This window comes from Chiloscyllium plagiosum, chromosome 6 (assembly GCF_004010195.1).
Source record: "Chiloscyllium plagiosum isolate BGI_BamShark_2017 chromosome 6, ASM401019v2, whole genome shotgun sequence".
NCBI lineage: Eukaryota > Metazoa > Chordata > Chondrichthyes > Orectolobiformes > Hemiscylliidae > Chiloscyllium > Chiloscyllium plagiosum.
The window spans coordinates 110985831-111008709 of record NC_057715.1 but is presented as its reverse complement, the minus strand read 5'-3'; the positions used below and the strand labels follow the sequence as shown (position 1 = coordinate 111008709).

At 43.4% G+C, this 22879-nt stretch overlaps 1 protein-coding gene across 2 annotated transcripts in view; it reads left to right on the top strand.

Moving 5' to 3' along the window:
- The window catches only part of nlgn4xa (neuroligin 4 X-linked a), a 301285-nt gene that overhangs the window by 262780 nt on the left and 15626 nt on the right, over positions 1-22879 (top strand). The window lies entirely within an intron of this gene.

Sequence of the window (22879 nt, the reverse complement as noted above, 5' to 3'; positions counted from 1 at the left end):
TGCTGTGTGGTGCTGAGAGGATGACGGGGGGGGGGGTGGCGGACTGTGTGGTGGTGAAGAGAGAGACCTATGGGAGCTGAGTGCAGCTACCTATCAGAGCGAGAGCAAACGTACTGCAACTGAGTCAGAGCTGTGTGACAGGCATTATTAACTCAGAGCCTGTGACCTCAAAAAGAGAGGGGAAAGATATAGAAGAGACCTAAGGGTCAACCTTTTCACGCAGAGGGTGGTGCGTGGATGGAATGAGCTGCCAGAGGAAGTGATGTAAACTGGTACAATGACAGCATTTAAAAGGCATCTGGATGGGTATATGTATAGGAAGGGTTTAAAGGAATATGGGCCAAGTGCTGGCAAATGGGACTAGATTAATTTAGGATATCTGGTTGGCGTGAATGAGTTGGTATGAAGCGTCTGTTTCCAAACTGTATATCTCTATGACTCTATGTCAGCTTACTTATGGTTCCTGATCTCACTTTGAGAAAATCTGGCCCAGGTAGGTTAAAAAATAAATTCTTTAAGGGATGTGGCGATGCTGACAAGGCCTGTATTTATTGCCCACCCCTAATTGCCCTTAAATAGCCTCCAAGGCTAGTTCTGAGGGCAGGTAAGAGTCAACCACTTTGCTGTAGGTCTGGAGTCATGTGCAGGACAGAGAGATTTCCATCCCTAAAGGACCCTGGTAAGTCAGATAGAGTTTTACAACCCTCCACTATGGTTTTATGGAATATATGGTCCAAATTCTTGATGAAAATCAACTTAAGTTACAACCACCTGCTAAGTAGCTTGGACCTGAAATACATTAGCAGCTGGGCTATGATGTCACCATCACCCCATTCCTGAAGGGATTGGCAGAGCGGATTAACTTGGAGACACTCACGAGGTCAGAATTGGCAGGGTGCAGAGGTCAAGGGAGCTCAGAGCTTGAGGATACCCAGGAGAGATAGAGAGGGGCAAAGTCATGGGGATATTTGCAAACAGGACAAGAAGTTTCAAATAGATTTGCTGTCTCACTAGTCATTGGACATGGGGGAGTTAGGATAGTGGGACCTGGGTTAGGGTTAGGGTTAGGATTAGGAAAAGTTCTGGCATGGGCAGCAGAATTCTGAATGAGCTCAAGGTTAACTAGGGAAGTGGGGGGGGGAGGGATGGTGGTGCGGGGTGGGTGGGGGCAGATTGGTAGAATGTGAGAGGTCAGCCTGGAGCCTATTAAACTGGCAATTCTGCAGTTAACCTGGAGACAGAATGAAGAAAGAAATCAGTTATCTTTCGAAGTGTTCAGATGCAGGGATTGATTGAAAGGAGGAAGCTGCCAATCCTGGGGACAATAGGAGCAAATATGATCAAAAGTCAATCTCACTGCTTTGCAGGAATTAATCTTCAATTGGCAGCTCCCTTACATATTTATCCAATTTTCCTTTAAAATCATTTCCAAATGCAATCCCACAATGTTTATGACCGTCTCCTGTCAGTCTGATGGATGCTGTTTGCCTTTATTTTAAGAAAATACTTTATTTGCCTCATTTTCACTGTCCTTGAGGGGAGCTCTATTTGGTCAATGTGTTTTGTGTGAGGGACCTGTTATGGATATTAAAATTCACTGAGGGGCTTTGGAAGCCAAGATTTGAGGACTAAAACTGAAACCCCAAACCCCAACACTGGGCATTTTCTAACAGGTTGGCTAGAAATATCCCACACAGTTTGGCTGACATTCCATCACCACCTTCCATCAAAGTCTTGAGCGGTCTTACTGCCCTCCCAGGCTCTGCGATCGATACCAATCAAACAAACCTCTGTGATCTCGGTGTTCCTCCAACTTTGACCTCTCATGCATTCCTGATTTTCCTTCCCCTGCCATGACCTTCAAACTTGTCAAACCTGAGATGGTGGGGGAGTGGAGTTGTGGCAATTTTCCTTTTCCAGCACTCGTTAATCCGTGGTAGGGCATGACTTCAGAGAGGAAGGGAGGAGATCTGTACTCATGTGTGTACACCTGACTCTGGCGAACCCAAGAACACAGCCTGTTATCCCAAGGAAGCCACAAGCAACTGATGGCACTCCTGCGAGGCTGCAGGGGATCGCAGATTTGTCCCTGTGTCCGATCGTAAAGAATTTGAAATTCCCTAAAGAACAGAGTCAGTACAGAGGCTGATGCTCCGGTGCAGTACTGGGAGAGCACTGCATTGTTGGGGGTGCCATATTTCACAGTCACGGTGTTAACCCTATCTGCTGTCCCTTTGCACAATTTGGCAGAACAGCTCAACTAACATTTAAAAGAAAGCAAATTAATTGGTCAGCAAACAAAAACGGAAGGTCAGGCAACATCCGTAGAGAGAAAGCATTGCTGCCCCCTCTCCACTTCATGTCAGCTCTAAGGAAGAGTCACTAAGACCCGAAACGCTAGCTTGCTCTCTCTCCATGGATGCTGCCTGACTCACTGAGAATTCCAGCATTTGTTGTTTTCAGTACAGATTCCAGCATCTGTAGTAACGTGCTCCTACATTAATCAGTCATCTGTCTCAGTAGCATTACTAAGGTATTCCTGTGTGTAATTTGAATGCTGCATTTTCCCTTATCGGGATTGCAAGGTTGGCATGTGTTACCTAGCTCTAACCGTTCTTGAACTGAGTTGCCTGTGAGGTTACTTCAGAGGGCAGTTCAGACCGAGTGCTGTGGGAATGGAACTCACGATTAAGACGGTAGGTCAGACTGGGCAAGAATGGACAACAAACAACAATACTTTCATGATCATCAGCGAGCTTTCAATTCCAGATTTCCAATTGTAGTGACTGGAACGAAGGCCAGGTGGATCTCCATGATCTCTGATTGAGGTTGTTAACCTGGGACAATCAGGGAGCCCTGGCTGACAGAAGTCATTGTTACTGTTTTGTAATGATTGAAACTGGGATTTGAGGTTTGTCCTCATTTCCCTGAAAACTAGTTGAACAGTAGGATTTGGGGCATGGCTTTGCCATTCCTCTCCCTTGTAAAATTGCTGTTTCTTTGTATACAGCTGTTATTGTTAATTGTTTTGTGAACTGTGTATTGTTTAATAAAATAGCATGGTGGCACAGTGGTTAGCACTGCTGCCTCACACTGCCAGAGACCCGGGTTCAATTCCTGCCTCAGGCAACTGTCTGTGTGGAGTTTGCACACGTTCTCCCCGTGTCTGCGTGGGTTTCCTCCGGGTGCTCCGGTTTCCTCCCACAGTCCTAAAATGTGCAGGTTAGGTGAATTGGCCACGCTAAATTGCCCGTAGTGTTAGGTGAAGGAGTAAGTGTAGGGGAATGGGTCTGGGTGGGTTGCTCTTCGGAGGTTCGGTGTGGACTTGTTGGGCCAAAGGGCCTGTTTCCACACTGTAAGTAATCTAATCTAATCATAAACAGGAGTCTGCTCACTGTAGGGACTGGCTCTAAGCTAGCTGTTCAGAGCCCAGGTACTGTAAGTGTAAATAAAAGGTGACTTGGTGACGGGATACCAGCCTCTGTGGGGTTATTTCACCAATTGTAATTCAAACTGCCATGTTAAAGAGTGAACCTAGACCATTAACTTTGATTTCTGGCTATTAGTACAGTAACATTACCACTCTGCTATTACCTCCTCTGGATTTCCTCTATGACAAAAATAAATATCCTTCAAAGTACATCCTTTGCTTTGAGGTGCATTGGAATATTATGAATTCACTTTGATTTGACATTTCATCTTGAAGAACTGCACGTCCAACAGCATAACACTCCCTCAGCATTCAGCCTACATACTGTGCTCAAGTTCAAAAGCTAAGACTTGAACCCATGCCCTCTTGGCTCACTGATACATATACTACAGCCTTAGACAGTGCGATAAACTTTGATAAATTGCAGTGTGTGCAGTGTGAGCCATCTCTATGTAAGTGTCTGAATGCTACCTGTGGTGGATGAGATTGCATGCTACTCCCAATTAGGCTGATGGATGTCAATGGTGGATTTTTGATCCCTTTGCCGGTGGAGTCAGCAATTCCAATGAGTGGAGGAGATAAGAGCATTATTCACTGGTGCTGCAGGGGAAAAGTACAGGAGGGAGAGCGTGGTATTAATTGCCCAACTCAGCAAGCTTTGCTCAACATTTGATTGTGAACCTTTTGTGGAATTGAAGCAATAGATGTCAAAAACGAGGCTTGGCAAATTCAACAATCAGTTTTCCTTTTAATGATTGGTACTTTCTCATGATGTGTGTTTTTGCACTTTTGAGTTGACTGATTTTATTTTTGAGCAAAGTGGTATATCTCACCCTTCCTCTACCCTGTTAGTGACAGTATTGGGGCCAGGGATCTGATCAGTCTCTGTGACAACAACTACAGAACGAAAGCTTGTGACCCCTCTGCAAATTATCCTGCCAACTGTCACACCAACCACTACCTTGTACTCAAAAATAGAGGAGAATGGGGAACCATGGGAGGTAGATACAGTCACAATATAGACTAGCCTTGATCACAATAGAGCAGGCTTACTGGTGTTGCGACATGTGCTAATGTGAACCAGCCACACTGAAAAGATTCACCCAGTGCTGTAACCTGTTAAAATTCAAGAGGCAAATAACTATCCCAGAGGTCACTATTTAAAGTAAAAATTAACTACTTTATTCTTTAAGTCTGACTGAGAATATTAAAACCAACAACTATTTATAATTCCTTTCTCTTAAACCTATCTTTTACCTTCCCCTCTACAATACTAGTCCGATAAAGAATCCCGATTAAGGTTTCCAAAAAAAAATTAAACTTTCAAAACCAACCCAGCTGTTGAATCTTCTCTTTGTATCTTCCTCTGCAGGTTTTCCTCTGTCGTCTTTTCGATGTTCTATTGTGCAATCTTCTTACAGACCTTTCAGAGCACTGTTCTGTTGGCAGCTTGGCAGTTCTCCCCCAAACTGTTCAAACAGTCTGGTTTTATACCCCAAAACATAGGATTGTTTCATTGGTTTTAATGTTATCAAAATACTAAATTCAAATTTGATTGGACTTTGGCATCTTGGGGCATAATTTAAACCGATTGACGGAATTTGAATTTGGTTTTTGTATCATGGCAACTCATCTGCACTATTGGTTTCATAGTCAAATGTTAAATTTTAACTTGTTTCAGTACTCTCTGTGCCTGTCTAAGTCCGTGCATCGGATTACAATAGGATCTTGATTAGATGAGCCAATGGGCTGAGGAGTGGCAGTTGGAGTTTAATTTAGATAAATGCGAGGTCCTCCATTTTGCGAAAGCAAATCTTAACAGGACTTATACGCTTAATGGTAAGGCCCTAGGGAGTGTTGCTGAACAAAGAGACCTTGGAGGGCAGGTTCATAGTTCCTTGAAAGTAGAGTTGCAGGTAGATAGGATAATGAAGAAGGGGTTTGGTATGCTTTCCTTTATTGGTCAGAGCATTGAGTATAGGAGTTGGGAGGTCATGTTGCAGCTGGAGAGGACAGTGGTTAGGCCACTTTTGGAATATTGCATGCAATTCTGTTGTAAAACTTGAAAGTGTTCATAAAAGATTTACACAGATGTTGCCAGGGTTGGAGGATTTGAGCTATAGGGAGAGGCTGAATAGGCTGGTGCTGTTTTCCATGGAGCGTCGGAAGCTGAGGGGTGACCTTATAGAGGTTTACAAAATCATGAAGGGCATGGATAGGGTAAATGGACAAGATCTTTTCCCTGCTCCTCGGATGCTGCCTGACCTGCTGTGCTTTTCCAGCACCACTCTAATCTAGACCATGGAGTGCAGGAGTCCAGACCTAGAGGGCAGAACTAGACTCTGGAGTCACAAATATTGCCGGACCACTACGGCAGTTACCTTCCCCTAAAGGACATTAGTGAACCATTGGGTGGCTTTACCAAAACCTGATTCATGTTAAAAAGCATCATTAGACTCTTAATTGGAATTTGATTAAAAATCTGCAATTCCCCAGCTGCTGTAGTAGGATTTGAATGTGAGTCCCCAGAGCATTATCTGGGTCTCTAGATTAATATTCTAGTGATTAAACCATGAGACCATCCCCTCTACTATAGCCTGTCAAGGCATGAGCAGCTGAAGGGGAAGGATGCTGTGGTCTAGGTGATGTCAGTATCAAAGACATGAGTAGTTCTAGAAAGGAGCTTCTGCTGAAAGAATATGAGTAGCAAGGCACTCAGAAAGCAGAATGTCATAGGTGGGGACATTGCCTGAGCCATGAGTAAATTGGCACAGACTGAATAAGGTTAGAGCAGTGAATGTATGGCTCAAAGATTGGTGTGGGGGAAGTAGGCTCCAGTTTGTGGGGCCCTGGTTCCAGTTCTGGGGGATGGGGCATTTTGCTTTTGGGATCATTTACACTCGGAACTGGTGGGTCACATGACTCAGGAAAAACAGAGGGCCTTAACTTAAATAAAATGGATCAAGATGTGACAAATAAAGAGGTAAAGTTAGGGCAGGAGAGCAACATGTGAATTGCAGGCATGGTAGGCAGGGGCAGAGTGAAAAGAGATCTCATTGTGACAAAGATAATGACACAGTGGCCCAGTGGTTAGCACTGCTGACCCACAGTGGCAGGGACTGAGTTTGACTCCAACTTTGGGTGACTTGTGGAGTTTGCATGTTCTGTCCCTGGGTTCTGCTGGGAGTATCGATTTCTTCTCACAGCCCAATGATGTGCAGGTTAGGGTGGATTGGCCATGCTAAATTGTTCCGTAGTGTCCAGGGATGTGCAAGCTAGGTGGATTAGTGAAGGAGAATGCAGTGTTATGGAGTCTGGGGAATGCACTGTGGAGGGTCAGTGAGGACCCGATGGGCTGGATGTCCTCTTCTGCACTATAGGCACTACGATAACAAAAACACAATCTGAAAACTTTATACAAAGCATTCATTACAAAGCAAACAAATCAATAGTGCATGCTGAAGTAAATGAAGATGATATGATAGCCATTATAGAAATGTATTTACACAATGACAATGATTAGGTCTTGATAATTGAAAGGTCTATGATATTACTTACAGGCTGGAAGCTAAGTAAAGGTGGAAAGATTGCACACTCAATCAAAGCTGGCATTTCTGATAAATAGGGATGAGTTTGGATCAGTAGATCAGGACATAAAGTCAGTTTCACTGAGACGAGGAATAGTAGGGGAAAATAATTATTGCTGGGAATATTCCATAGGGTCAAATAGTCACCATAATGTAGGACAGAGTGTTCAAGAAGTGGGTGCTGTGATAATGGGACAGCTTTAATCTTCATAAATTAGAAAAATCAGGTATGCAATGCTAACAAGGATGAAGAGTTATCTGGACTTGAAGCATTAGCTTGCTCTTTCACCATGGATGCTGCCTGACCCGTTGTGATTTCCAACATTTTTTGTTTTCAGTCCTGAGGATTGAGTTAGCTGAATGCTTTCAAGATACTTTCTGATACCATTCAAGGCACATGTTACCTTTGACATAATTTTGTGTAACAAGATTAATTCATGACCTCAGAGAAAAGGCACCTCAAGGTAGCAATGGCCACAATATGATTAATTGTTACATTAAGTTTGAAAGGGAGAAGAGTGGGTCTGAGGCTAGTGTTTTAAACTCACAAAGGGGCAACTGTGTGGGTGTGTACGCATAGCTAGCTGAATTCAACTGAGATTTTGGGCTACTAAATGGACAAATAGACAAATGATGGTGGACTTTAGCTGGATATCCGAGAATACTGAGAAGAAGAATATTCTGACTGGAAATGTAAATTCCAAGGGGAGTTTCCAACCCACCACTTTCAGTTAACTAAAGAAATTAATGAAAGCATCAAACTTAAAGAAATAGCAGATAATTGTGCAAAGTTGAGTGGCAGGTCAAATGATTGGTCAGAACGTTAAAAAAATGATGAATGAAACGAATATGTGGCGATTGGAACCAGTTGGATCTCATTGACTATGAGATCCTTGATTGGGGTTGTTAACCTGGGCCAATCAGGGAGCCCTGGCTGACAGAGATAAACAGGAGATTCAGAGAGTCTCCCTATTCCAGGGACTGGCTCTGAGCTGTCTGGTCAGAGTCATTGTACTGTGAATGAATAAATAAAGGGGGACTTGGTAACAGGAATACTGGACTCTGTACAGCTATTTCAGGTTAATAAAATCAATTAGCATATGAGAGGAAGTTATATAGTAGTGTAAAAACAGATAGTGAGAGTCTCTACAGGTACCTAAAAGGAAAAGGAATAAGAACAGAGAGTCTTGGTCCTCTGGAGAGTGAGAATGAAGAGTTAATATTAGATAATAAGGAAGTGTTCGATGAAATGAATGAATACAGAAGTTGCTGGAGAAACTCAGCAGGTCTGGCAATATCTATAGGGAGAAAAGCAGAGTTAATATTTTGGATACATTGACCCTCATCAGTTCAGAACAAGGAATACTGGACTCGAAACGTTAATACTGCTTTCTCCCCACAGATGCTGCCAGACCTGCTGAGTTTCTCCAGCAACGTCTGCTTTTTGTTCCGGATTTCTAACATCCATCATCTTTAGATGCTTTGAAATAAATGAACGTTGTCACTGTAGAGGATATAAAAAACATTTCAGTAATAACTGAATTAAGCAGTGGAAGGGAGACAGAGAGAGGAACCTGATGAAATGGTGCTGAGCGCATTGAAGCAGGACCCTCTTAGTTCTTGGTTCTTTAAAGAGTTGGCTGTGCACTTAGAAAACTCAAGGTCATGGGGAACAGTCAGCATGGCTTCATCAAATGGAAATCATGTTCAAATAACTTTTGGGGGCATGATGGTTCAGTGGTTAGTCGTGCTGCCTCACAGCGCTGGGGACCCGGTTTCGAGCACAGCCCTTGGGTGACTGTCTGTGTGGAGTTGCATGTTCTCCCTGTGTCTTGTGTGGAGTTGCAATTTCTTCCCGTGTCTGTATGGAGTTACATGTTCTCCCCATGTCTTGTGTGGAGTTGCATGTTCTTCCCGTGTCTGTATGGAGTTGCATATTTTTCCCATGTCTGTGTGGGTTTCCTCCTGTTGCCCTGGTTTCCCGCCGCAGTCTAAAGATGTGTTGTTTAAATGGATTGGTCATGTTAAATTGTCCAAATCAGCGGTTTTTAATTGATTAGTGAGTTTTTTGCGACATACTAACTAATACAAAGCAGGTAACTGATCCAACTGAAAGGTAATGAGAACTTCATTACAACACTTTGGGAAACTAAATTTTATCTCTTACTCAATTAAAGATCCCCCTGCCTCCCCTTTAAAAATCGATGCGTGAGACAGGAAAATGTGCCCGATTTCTCACTCTCTCTCTCTCTCTCTCTCTCCACCATGAATGGACTGATTACGATCTGGAGTGCTCTCCCTGAATGATTGCTGTAAACAGATTCAATAGGAACATTCAGAGAGGAATTCTTTCGCTACTTGAGGAGAGTATATTAACGGGGATATACAGAAAGGAGCAAGGGAGTGAAAATCATTAGGTTAAGCCAACCAGAGTGCCAGCACAGGCACAGTAGTCTGAAGGGCATACTTCTGCATTGTATTGTGTAATTTTTAAACTTTTCAGTAGCTGTAAAATTCATCATTCACACTTTTGTTTTGTTTTGAAAGAAAACTTTCATATCTCTCTCAATGGATTTTCTGTGATAATGAAGTTCCTGATGATTTGACCAAAAATGTTGACCATCTCTGCTCATTGCCCTGCATGCTTAGCTCTCTAGCAACACTGCTCCCCTCCCCCGCCCCCCCACCCACCCTTCCTCCAGCTCCCCTGTCCATTTTGACTCCAATTCAACTACAACGCGCATTCCTCCCCTTGCATTTCTCTGACTTCCTCGGTCCCTGTGACCTGGGACCCCCGGAGTAATTCTCTGGCCGTGTAGAGGTGCCCGACGCTTACTCCTGGCAGCGTGGAGACTTTGGAGAACAGTGTGGCCTCTCTTTCTCAATTCAGTAGCAAATCACGCTGCATAGACATCTCACTGTTCCCTTTAACAGCAAGTGAATGGACGGAACAACACTGAATGCCAGCCTGACGGTCCGAACCCTCCTTGTTTGAAATTTTTCTTTCCTCTGATCCGATACTTCATTCCCACTGTATACTCCCCCAGTGTTTTCTCTGGCAGCGCTGTGCTCTAAGAATGAGTCTGTTCTTAGATTGAATTCCTTTCTTTACAAGTGACATGGCTTGAGCAGAGTGAACAAAGAGTGTTCAGTCATCTATTCATGACTTAGTAATGCGGCCTATCATACAGAGCAGTACATAGATGCTTTTTTGTGTTGAACTTCCCAAATAATGTCATGAATTATGAAATCTGTGGGGGCTTCTGTAATGATCTAAGCAGCACCACTTATTGAAACAGCCTGTCATTTCTCCAAAGGGCAAATCATTTCTGACTGTCCAAATTATTATTTAGCCCATTTTTTAAAAAAGATTGAGAAATTAATCTAGGTGAAGGGTCAAGGGTTGCAGTGTGGAATGCCACCAAGATAGAAAGACTTAAGAGGAACACTGAAGTAAATCAGGGAGTGTGGTATTTTACTGATGGCAACACACAAAGAGCACTGTAGGGATGTTCAAGAGATGAAGGATGGGACTGAGAACACAGATGGGTGAAGGAGCATTTAAAGGAAAGTGACAGCCATTCAAAAAGAAGACTCCATTTTAATTGTTTATGCAGAGCACAGGGTCAGAATGAACAATGAAAATGTCTCCTGTTGACAGAGAGCAACAAAAAAAAAACAAATGAGACATATACCAAGGAGTGGCTTCTGTTAAATGCTTCAGTTTGGTCCTAATATTTAATGGGGCTAATAGTGATTTAGCACTCCAGCATTGCTAACTAATAGTGCAGGAAGCCTGGGTTAATGGTGATTAAGAGCGATTTAACGTAACTGTAAATTGTACATGCTTTCCTGATTCAGCGGTTCCTCCATTTTAAAATTCTCAACCCAGTTTTGAAATCCATCCAGGACCTAGCTTTTCCTGGTCGCCCACAACTCTCTGAGATCTCTGTCTTGGTCTAATTACGGCCTCTTGGATGTCCCAGATTATTAGATTAGATTATTAGATTATTAGATTACATTACAGTGTGGAAACAGGTCCTTCGGCCCAACAAGTCCACACCGACCCGCCGAAGCGCAACCCACCCATACCCCTACATTTACCCCTTACCTAACACTACGGGCAATTTAGCATGGCCAATTCACCTGACCTGCACATCTTTGGACTGTGGGAGGAAACCGGAGCACCCAGAGGAAACCCACGCAGACACAGGGAGAATGTGCAAACTCCACACAGTCAGTCGCCTGAGGCGGGAATTGAACCCGGGTCCCTGGCGCTGTGAGGCAGCAGTGCTAACCACTGTGCCACTGTGCCAGCGTGCCGCCCTGTAATGGCTCCAGAGCTGTTGACCAAGCCTTCAACTAATACATCTGGGCCCTAAGTTCAGGAATTTTCTCTTTGAACTCCCTCTCCTTCGAGAATTTCCTGAAAACCTTCTCCTTCACACCACATTTGGTAGGCTGTATATTTCTTCCTTTTGTGGTTTGGTGTTGAAATGGATTTTGTAAGGTTCCTGTGTAGCAGGTTGGGATGTTAAACAACATTAAAGGTGCTACATTAATGCAATTTATTATTGGAAGAGGGCAAATGTGTGAAAAGTGCACAAAGGAAAGTTGGCAAGGCATTGGGTTAGCATCGAGAGGATCAGAGTAAGAAAGCTGAGAGGATAGTGAAGATAAATTTGCTAGATTAGCAATTCAGAGGCCTCGATAGACTCAGTGGGACTGGATTCAAATCTCACCATAACAGCTAGTAGAATTCAAATTCAGTTAATGAAATCTAATATTAAAAGTTAGTTATATTAAACATGAAACTATCTGAAATAATTCCACAGAGGTCGGTATTCCATCACAAAGTCACCCTTTATTTACACGCGACCAACCAGCTCAGAGCCAGTCCCTAGAGTGAGGAGAATTCCAGACACTACAGTTTATTTTATTCTTTCCCCCAGCACCCATGGTGTGTGTGTGCGGGTGTGAGACATAGTGAGAGACACAAGGTGTACAAATCTTTATTCAATTTCCACCACCAGGAAGATAGGAAAACACCCGAGTGGCCTGTGACAAGCACTGCCCTTCACTAAAGGGAATGCTGTGTGGTCAAACAGTGAAGGGGAGGGTAGGGTCTAAATCAAAATAGAGTTGGAGGGGGAAATAATACACTCCACTCCCTGGAGCGTGGGACTGATGTGCAACCAAAAGCAGAGGGGGAGCTTTTTAAAAAAATCAAAAAGGGAGTGCAAACGCCCACACCCAATATACACGTGGTCCACGGACTCCACAGCGCCACAGAAAGGTGGACGGTGTGCAGCAGCAGTCGATACAGGGCCTGCCTTTTTATGTCCTTAAAAGGGACAAAGCTAAAATTCCGGAGGTGGCTCAGGTTGTGGGGCACCACTGATGTTTATTTTTTTTTCTCTCTCTTTTTTCTTTTCTTTTCCTTTTTTTTTAAACCCCCACACTACCGCTTATTTTATCCCCAGCACCCATGGTGTGTGTGTGTGTGCAGGTGTGAGACACAGTGAAAGACACAAAGTGCACAAATCTTTATTGAAATTCCACCACCAGGAAGATAGGAAAACACCCGGGTGGCCAGTGACAAACACTGCCCAAAGATCAGGAGCATGGGACTGAAGTGCAGCCAAAAACAGAGAAGAAGGTTTTTAAGGAAATCAAAAAGGGAATGCAAATGCCCACACCCAATATATACATGGTCCACGGACTCCACAGTGCCACAAAACAAGCAGTTGGGCTGGGAGTCTGTGAACCACCGCAATCTGCGGTTGCAGGGGACTGCTGCGTGCAGCACCCTCCACCCCAGATCCCCGAGAGAAAGGGGGAAGACTCCCGCATAGAGAGCCCTCCACTGGGGATCCCCACCGCCCAGTGGCAAATGGGCACGCCAAGGTGTGTCCGGACGGTGGATGAGGGAGAAAAGGTGGATAGTGTGCAGCAGCAGTTGATACAGGGCCTGCCTTTTTATGTCCTTAAAAGGGACAAAGCTAAAATTCCGAAGGTGGCTCAGGTTGTGGGGCACCACTGATGTTTATTTATTTATTTATTTATTTCCCTTTTTTAAATTTTTTTTTACTTTCATTTTTTTTAATATAACCCCCACACTACCACCTAAATGCGGTAGTGCTTATTTTATCCCCAGCACCCATGGTGTGTGTGTGCAGGTGGGAGACACAGTGAGAGACACAAAGTGCACGAATCTTTATTCAATTTCCACCACCAGGAAGATAGGAAAACACTCGAGTGGCCAGTGACAAGCAGGGCCCTTCACATCAAAGGGCAGTGCTGTGTGATCAAAAACAGTGAGGGGGAGGGTAGGGACTAAATCAAAATAGAGTTGGAGGGAGAAATGATGCACTCCACTCCCTGCGGCGCCCACCTCTCCCTGAACAACTCCAGGGTGTTGGTCGACACCGCGTGCTCCTTCTCCAAGGACACCCGGGCCCAATCTGCGGTTGCAGGGGACTGCTGCGTGCAGCACGCTCCACCCCAGATCCCCGAGAGAAAGGGGGAAGACTCCTGCATAGAGAGCCCTCCACTGGGGATCCCCACCGCCCAGTGGCAAATGGGCACGCCAAGGTGTGTCCGGACGGTGGATGAGGGAGAAAAGGTGGATAGTGTGCAGCAGCAGTCGATACAGGGCCTGCCTTTTTATGTCCTTAAAAGGGACAAAGCTAAAATTCTGGAGGTGGCTCAGGTTGTGGGGCACCACTGATGTTTATATGTGTCAGCCAGAGCTCCTTGATTGGCCCAATCAGAGAACTCAGGCTCAATGAGATCCACTTGGCTCTCAAAAGAACAAAAGAGAAGTACAGCACGGGAACAGGCCCTTCGGCCCTCTAAGCCTGTGTCGATTATTGTGCCCTAACTAAACTAAAAAAACAAACCTCCTGCCCTTATTCAGTCCATATCCCTCTATTCCCTCCCTGTTCATGTGACCATCCAGATGTGTCTTCAATGTCACCAATGTGCCTGCTTCCACCACCTCTTCTGACAGTGTATTCCAGGCTCCTACCACTGTCTCTGTGAAAAACTTCCCTCACGCATCTCCCTTAAACTTTTCCCCTCTACCTTGAACCTGGGAAAAAGTCTCTGACTATCCACTATACCCGTCCTCATTTTGTCGAGCTCTATCAGGTCTCTCAGCCGCCATCTTTCCAGTGAAAACAATCCTAGTCTTTTTAACCTTCCCTCATGGCCAATGCCCTTGAGACCAGGCAACATCCTTGTGAACCTTCTCTGCACTCTCTCCAAAGCCTCCACCTCCTTCTGGTAGTGTGGGGACCAAAGCTGAATCCAATACTCCAAATGCAGCCCAACGAGGGTTTTATATCACTACAATGGCACGGTGGCACAGTGGTTAGCAGGTCAGGTGAATTGGCCATGCTAAATTGCCTGTAGTATTAGGTAAGGGGTAAATGTAGGGGTATGGGTGGGTTGTGCTTCGGCGGGTCGGTGTGGACTTGTTGGGCCGAAGGGCCTGTTTCCACACTGTAATGTAATCTAATCTAATCTAAACATGGTTTGCCAACTTGTGTTCTCCATGCCCCAGTCAATGAAGGTAAGCATGCCATTAGCCTTCTTAACCACCTTGGCCACATGTGTTGCCACGTTCAGGGGACTGTGGACCTGCACATCCAGATCTGTCTGTGTGTTAATGTTCTTAAGGGTTCTGCCATTTCCAGTATGATTTGCAACTAAATTCAATCCTTCAAAATGCATTACCTCACATTCCAATAGTGAGGTTGTTGTAAAAATATGCCTGGTTAATCATGACCTTTTGGGAAGAAAATCTACCATATATACCTGGACTGGGCCAGACGGGATTCCAAATCCACAGAATTCTAGTTCACTCTCTGAAATGGCCTGACAAGCCACTCATTTCAAGGTCATTCGTAATGGGTAATAAATTTTGGACTCGCCAGTGATGCCTTTATCCCAAGAGAGAATAAATTTCAAAAAATAAATTCGGCAGCAGATGAGCTAAGATATGGATATGAAGAAGGAGACAGTGGATTAACAAGGTGGAAGTAAATGGTCATGGCAATAAAGAGGACAAAGTGACATGATATAGTGAGAATGCTCAGCTCAAGGGAAGAAAACACATTGAGATTGCAAACAGTCTGTGTCAGCTTTGGAAACTGGTCAGGGAGGGGATTGGTGTCAGACACAAATGAGATCCATTCATAATGTTAATTAATGCGCATTGTGAAGATGTGGATATTAAAAATTTAGCAGTCCAGTCAGAAACTTTATTAACTGTGCTGAAAAATGAAGTCATTTTAATTATATCCATTTGGTTGTACAGAGACTGTGTATTGCTGGAAAAAAAGATGAACCTGTTTGAAAATTTTCACCTTATGAGGGCAATGTGCAAGAAATATCAATGTAAAGGGGAAGCATCATTTATAGTCTGTAAGAGGAGAGTGCTGATTGGTGGGGCAAGTGAACTTTGAAAGGTAAAGGTTTTGCCATTGAGAATGTATCAGTTAGATGATAACTGAATTTTAACCAGTGTGCTTTATTTAAATTAAAACCAGGCGAGTGGATTATGATCAGTCAATGCATTATCCTTAGGAATGTATCAGATAATGACTGTCACTTTTTTTTAACTCAAAGCAAACACAACTTGTCTGGTTTAAACTTGAACAAAGCTTGACAGTTAGCTGTCAGTCATCATCTAAGTTGTGCATTCTCCATGGCAATGCATCCATTCATCTAGAAAAAAGAACTTAGAATAGTCATTCTAAAACATGAGAGACTTAACAAACAATCCAGGTCTTTTTCAATATATAATTTCAGTTACATCACACTGTAAACTTTTGCGATAAATTCTGTGTCAGCCAGGATTCCCTGATTGGATCAGATTCTCAGCCCCCATCAGGGAACTCATATTCTGTGAGGACACCTGGCTGACCTCATTACTACCTGGTCTGGCCTTCATGTGACTCCAAACTCAGAGCAATGTGGTTGGTTCTTAACCGCCCTCTGGGTAATTAGGGATGGGCAATAAATGCTATACATGCCAGCATCCTGTGAATGAATAAAAGCAAATGGCATCATCTACCTCCTGAGCTACTCTCACGGGGCGTGTAAAATGCTGCCCCAGTCTCTGATGATGGTAGCCTCGTAGAACATTGAAAATGTCCAATTCGTTCTCCGACCCTGTATGGATGGATTTATTCCAGGATTCTACATTGGCTATAAAGTGCTCTGGGACATGCTGAGGTTGTAAAAGGTGTTTTATGAATGTGAGTTTTGTTTCTCACACTTTTACAGTGACGTGTCCTGCTGATTGCACTAACCTTCAACAATCGGCCATTTACTCTCAGTCTCCTTTGGGCTTACGTCTGGTAATCTTTGTGAGTGTGGTCTCCTGTCAACCCCTCACTAATATTTGACACTGTGAGACAAACAGACCATCCAGCTGACTAGTTTAATTATTAGTGCAATGGATCAGTTGGTGGTTTCATCGCTGGAAGAGGTGAGTGGACCTGGCATGTTGTGAATGAATTTAATGTCAGATTTAAGGTGACTGGCCAAAAGAAAAACTTGAGGTACGTGAGAACATACTTTTGCCCCAAGCTAAGAGTGGCTTTGATCTGTAATACAATGCCCAAAAGTGGGCTACTCATAACTTGCAAATGGATAAATAAATGACCCAGTTAGTCCCAGTCCACTGCATGACCCCCATTGCTGTATAGTTTCTTGCCCTTGTGATTATTGACCACTCTCTGGGCAACAGTTAGATGAATTGGTTGCTGGCTGGTGTGCATCATTATTGGTCAGCACGGTAGCTCAGTGGTTAGCACCCCTGCCTTACAGCTCCAGGGACCAAACTTTGATTCCAGCCTCGGGCGACTGTCTGTGTGGAGTTTTCCTGTTCTCCCCATGTCTGGGTGGCTTTCCCCTGGATTCCTCCCACAGTCCAACAAGGTGCAGGTTAGGGTGGATTGGTCATGCTAAATTGTCCATAGTGTACAGAGATACGCAAGCGAGGTGCATTAGCCATGGGAAATGCAGGGTTATGGAAATAGGATGGGTCTGAGTAAGCAGCTGTCCGGAAGATTTGGTGGACTGAATGACCTGCTCCCACCCTATCCGGCTTCAACGATCAGCTGACATTATCATAACAGTCTCATCTTACCCTTTTCCTGAAGAATGGTGACCCTCAGGTTAAACTCACCATCAGTTTTCCTTCTCTCATGAAAGAGCAGCGCTCTGTGACTTTACCTTACATGTATATCTTTCTCACATTTTTAAAAAAATTAACAAAGTAACAGTGGCCTTCTGCAACTTTCTACAGTTATACAGCTGATTTATTCAATAGTTGAGTAAGAAAAGATTTGTAACGGGATTCTTGTAATGATGGATTCATCCTTGGATTGTAATGATTGATTTACTCCCAAATGCCGTGATAATTGCTTTTTTCCTCATCCTAGTTCCTAATGGAAGGGTCTCATTAATATATTGTGCTGATACAATTTCCTCAAAGGCTTGGGGTTACTGTCTGTCTGGCCCCGGTGTTCCCCAATGCACTCAACGGGGTCTAAGTGTGACCTCCATGATACTGCTCCTCACTGGGTGCAGTTCCACCAATGGCCATTTCTTCTGGTGGTGCTGTTGATTCTGAAGGTCAAGACTGCTGGTCCTTTGACTGAGGTGGGGGGGGGGGGTGGGGCAGGAATCTTGTTCCTTAAAATAAATCCTGATGCCAGCTCAGTAGGCACCTGATTGACACAGAATCCCAGAAATGGTATGGGCAGAGGTAGTTGGATATTGGGTGGCCAGTGTATTTGACCCCTGGCTTTACAGCTCAATACTAGGACCAGCACCATGGCAATCAATCTCAGTCCAAATAAAAATAACTCAAAGTTAAGTCATCCTTCTGCATAATTATCCTTAACTCCAGAATGTGCTAAGACAGGAGGGTCGGTGTAGACTTGTTGGGCCAAATGGCCTGTTTCCACACTGCAGGGATTCTATGATTCTAGGAGGGCCCTGGTATTATTTAAATCTTGTTTTGAGGCTCCCATTCATTAGAAAGCTACTTCACGGACTGGCAGAATAGGATAACAGGCAACGCATATAATTAATAATGTGAGGAAATAATTAATGTGAGGAAAACCTTTTCAAATCCATCTGGAATTGGTTCGTAAAGCCTGTATGTTTAAAATCCCAATATCGAAAATTTACAGGTCGTTCTGCTATAATACGCATTTCGTTAGCGTGTATTCATTATGACGCGATTGACAAACTGGGGACGCTGTTTCTAAAGCACAAACTTTTAAAGTGTGTATTAGTTATAATGCGATTGTGGCCCCATTAGTTTAAATAGTGCCTCTGCAATGTGATTTTCTTATAACACAGGATTGCATGAGAATGGAACTACTGTGTTATAGCAGAACTGACTGTACTTATAAATACAAGTAGAGAGCACTCATGAGGTGTGACAGCATCTGTGGAGAACTCTGAAGAAGTATCACTAGACACAAAACATTGACTTTGTTTCTCTCGCCACAGACATGCCAAGTTTCTCCAGAAATTTCTTTTTTATTATTTCAGATTTCCAGCATCTGCTATTCTTTGTTTGTTGAACACTCATGAGGTCAGGCTTAGAGATTTGACATATTTTGAATGAGTGCAGTGTCAGAGAAAAATGGGGGTAAATAGACCAAAAGAACAGTTGGGTTAAGATCAAGAATGATTGGCTGACTGGTGCCAGTGTCACGTTAGTGGGAAATGCCACTTGCATAGCCACTGCAGTGTGAAATGGCTTGCTTAACCTGTTGTTGGGTCTTCAAGATACTTTGCAGAATAATTTGAGGTGGGTTAAACACAATTCAGGCCTGAATTAAGGTGGTGGCCTGTGGCCCATTAATGAGCTTGTGTTTTACTCTGCCGACCACACAGTGAGAATGCAGTGGATAAATCTCAGTGCCAGTACAATCCTTGACATGCAGGCCCTATATCCCAATGATTGGCCAATCAAATCAAGGAGTATGTTCCTTTGATTTTTCGTAATAGGCAAGAGCAAATCCTAAAAGTACATTTCTCCTGTTCAGTGTGAATGGGCAACATCTGAAGATCAACCTTGAGTAAGTTGATACCTACATGAACAACCAATTTAAGGTCATCAGTCAAACTGATTCATTTTTTTGGAAGAGACGTATTCATATTCATGGGCTTGTTCTCTGCAAACAAAAGGAATATATTCAAGCCTTGTGCCTTGTATGCTTTACCTGGGACCTTGGGGTCCCCAACCTTCTACATTGCTTTCTCTGTAACAATGCCTCAACCAATCAGAGTTGACTTGCCAAATAGTCAGTGCTTTTCTCCGATAGTATAAACTGTTGTGATTGCTTGAAATTTGGCATTCTTGCATCTGTACTGATGAGTCCAAGGCAAAAAGCTTCAGCAATACGTCTCTCATTTTGCAATGTTGAAATTCTGTATCGCCAAGAAACTGTTTGAATCACCTTTTTCTGCTTAGTCTGGAAACATTCTGCTAGAAAAAGCTTTTCCTAATATGCACTCAATTCTTGACGATTCAAGGCTATTAGAACCATAATCCCTGTAGTTGTCTGTAATTTTCTTGCAGATATGTCCTTCTACATCCTTCCCACTAGTTAGTTGCCTCTAGACTACATTAAGCAATGTAATAGAAACTTTGAGATCCATAGCTGTAGCCAAATAGAACCTGCACTTGACCAATTTGGCACATACTCTGTCTTCAACGCAGCAATGCTTTCATTAATCAGTGCTCACAATCCCTCCCCACACATGCCCCAATCTCTGTGCCCAGGCTAATGTTCTGGGACATGGGTTCAAATCCCACCATGCTAGATAATGAAATTTGAATTTAATGAAAAGTTAACGCAATGGTGTACCATATAAACACAATGCATATTGTAAAAGTCCATCTGGTTTATTAACGCCTTTTAGGGAAGGAAACCCTAACAGTCCTCACTCTGTCAAGGCCTACTTGTGACTCCAGACCATAGTTATTTGATTGACTCTTAAATGCCCAGAGTGCAACTTGGATGGGCAATAAATTCTGCCTTAGCCAAAAACTCCAACATCCTTGAACATATTGCACAAAAACCCTCCAAGCCTCTGCGCACCTCTGATTCTGGTCTCTTGACAATCATCACTATAAGACAATCAGTAATAAGAACAGGAGCAGGCCATTCAGCCCCTCATGCCTGCTCTGGCACTCAATGGGATCATTTGTGAACTATCCATTTTCCTGCCCTTTCTCCTTAACTCTTAATTGGCCGACCGATCAAGAATTTATCTATCTCAGTCATAAATATGCATAAGGACTCTGCCCCCAACTCAAGGAGTTCCAAAGACTCTGTAAGGAAGAAAGGATTCTCAGTAGTCTGGCTAACAAATGAATCTGAAAATGTTATGCCCGAAACTTCGATTCTCCTGTTTCTTGGATGCTGCCTGACCTGCTGCGCTTTTCCAGCAACACATTTTCAGCTCTGATCTCCAGTATCTGTAGTCCTCACTTTCTCCTCCTAACAAATGAATCTGGCTTGTTCTAAAATCAAGAAATACTTTCTATAAACTAAGATAATCAAACAACATTCAAAACCTTGACTAGTCATTTATCTTATGTTTATTTCCCTCATCTGAAGCAGGATTGTTTATGAGAACTTATTGTTGCTTTCATAATTTTTAAAATTCATGCCCTGTCCATTGGTCAAACATATGCAGTACAGCGATGCATGAACAAGCAGCAGTTCTGACATCTGCACTACAAGAAACCATCTGGAAGTAAAGACCTTGTACCAGTGACAGACTGCTGGCTGTAATGAATGTGGGTGAGACAAATTCCAAGAAATTAGGAAAATTAGGGAAAGTAAGTAATCTCAAAATGGATTGTATTTGGCTACCAATGCACCCAAAGTAACAGTAAGGAATTCAACAATCTGCAGTCTCCACCTACCTTTCCAAAACAGTTGCTATTAGGTTCACCTGCAGATCTATACAATGGTCACTATTTTACTGGCACTCAAGCTTCAGTTTCTATGGTGCGGCACGGTGGCTCAGTGGTTAGTACTGCTGCCTCACAGTGCCAGGGACCCGGGTTTACCAGACTTGAAATATCAACTCTGCTTTCTTCCCCGTAGATGCTGCCAGACCCATTGAGTTTCACCAGCAATTTCTGTCTTTGTGGCAAAACATAGAACCATGGCAGTCACTCTCTGACACTAGGGAATCAGCCTTTTCCTTCATTTCAGGACTGTTTCAACTGCTTTGAAAATACTGTATCAATGACTGAACTTAGACATAATGGTCAAAGATAGATCAGAGTTGGATCATTTTCAGTATCACACTTTGTTGAATCAGTCAGCCCTTTTATGCAAGCTCTCGGCTGCTGCTTCAGTGCTAGTACTGACCAAGTGCTGTACTGCTGAAGAATCCATAGTTTGGATGAAATGCTGAACTGATTCTAAAATGTCCCCTATTGCAATGGATGTAAATCACCTCATACAGCTACTTCACAAAAGACATGGTTCACTACATCCTTTAATGTTCTGCTTGTTTAAAGGTTCACTACATCCTTTAATGTTCTGCTTGTTTAAAGGTTGGTTCCTAGTGAGGGCCTAGAATGTTGAGTTCTTTGAAAGACTAATATGTTGTGAATAAAAGGGAACTAGCAAATATACTGTAGTTGGTTTTCCAGAAGCCATTTGAAATAGTGCCCCATCAAAGGTTATTACGAATAATAAAAGCTCATGATGCATTAGCATGGGTTGAAGATTGGCTGGCTGGCAAAAAGCAGACAGCATTCGCAAATGGCTCTTTGTCAGATGGGTAGGCTGTGATGAATGGAGTCCTGCAGAGGTTTGTGCTTTTGTTTAAATTCATTCATGGGTGTGGGCATCTCTGGTTTGGCCAGCATTTATTATCCATTCCTAATTGGACAGAGGGCAGTTGGCTCCAGTCAGTCTGTTGACGTCAGCATCGTTGTGAGTCTAGCCTGAGATTCCAATGGTTGGGGGGGGGGGGGGGTGTAGGTGTGTGATACAGTGGGGGGATGTGCTGGTGGTTGGGTCCTCAAGCTCAGAACCATGAAATGGACTAGGTGGACTTAGTCTTAAATTCTCTTTTTCCAAAAACGTCTTTTTTTTCTTTACAATTGTAGAAGGACTATTATTCTGAACTTTTATTTCTTCATTTATCTAATTTATTACAATGATTTTGTATTTTTGGAGGTCTGTAATGCTGTACTTTTCATTTCTTAATTTTTCTAACTTTTTTTCCTGAGAACTTGTACTCAAGAATCTGTACCTAGGTACCTTGGATGGTGTCATAAGTGACACCTTGTAAATCTTTCACAGTACTCACAAGAGTATATGTGACAATAAAGCTGATTTAAATTTAAAATTGCTGTGGGTCTGATATCTCATGTAGGCCAGACCAGGTAAGAATGGCAGTTTCCTTGCCTAAAGGAATGGGTTTTTCCCCTGACAATTGGCAATGGATTCATGGTCATGATAAAGATCTTCGTTCCAGACATTTATGAACTCAAATTCCACCCTCTGTCGTGACAGCACTCAGAACCTGAGTCCCCAGAACATTACCTGAGTCTTTGAATGAACAGCTCAGCAATAATACCACCATCTGGATCAGTGGTGCTGGAAGAGCACAGCAGTTCAGGCAGCATCCGAGGAGCAGTAAAATCGACGTTTCAGGCAAAAGTTCTTCATCAGGAATAAAGGCAGAGAGCCTGAAGGGTGGAGAGATAAACTAGAGGAGGGTCGGGGTGGGGAGAAAGTAGCATAGAGTATAATAGGTGAGTGGGGGAGGGGATGAAGGTGATAGGTCAGGG